This window comes from Gavialis gangeticus, unplaced genomic scaffold (genome assembly GCF_001723915.1).
Source record: "Gavialis gangeticus isolate Ggan-Ray unplaced genomic scaffold, GavGan_comp1, whole genome shotgun sequence".
NCBI classification, from domain to species: Eukaryota; Metazoa; Chordata; order Crocodylia; family Gavialidae; genus Gavialis; species Gavialis gangeticus.
The window spans coordinates 42258392-42258938 of record NW_017728997.1 but is presented as its reverse complement, the minus strand read 5'-3'; positions in this window follow the sequence as shown (position 1 = coordinate 42258938).

Genomic DNA, 547 nt, shown 5'->3' with positions numbered 1-547 from the left:
ATAAAGGATATTGGGGGGAGGTGAAAACAATTTTAAAAAATGGCAAAACAAAAACGTTGGGGGTGGGGGGGGGGGGGCTGGTGGGACTAAAGAAAAGATGTTTGTGCTTCATTTTAAACTTTTAATTTGACCCCCTGGTTTCTGTTTCTTTCCGTTTTTCCACCGCCGCCTCCTGCGTGCGGCACCCCGGACACTGGACAAAAACAAAACCCCCAAATAAACCTTTTCGCACTGACCGGCGGCGGCGCGGTCAGGCCAACGTCCCCAGCCCGCACTGGCAGGCTTTGGGGCTGGTTGCTGGACCCGTGCGCCCCGGCCCGGAAAACTTCACCCCTCTGGGGAAAGAAGGGCCCGACTTTGCTTCCCGGCCGGAGGGCAGACGCGGCGGCTGCGCCTGAGGGCTGCGGGGCGCGAGGCACACGTAGCGCAGCCTCACAACACAATAGCGAGTGGGTGCCCCGGAGCAGCCTGGGCTGCGTCCCCCGCTGCCGCCGCGCCGCGCCTTCCCCCGGGCAGGTGCCGCCCTCGCTGCAGCATCTCGGCCGAG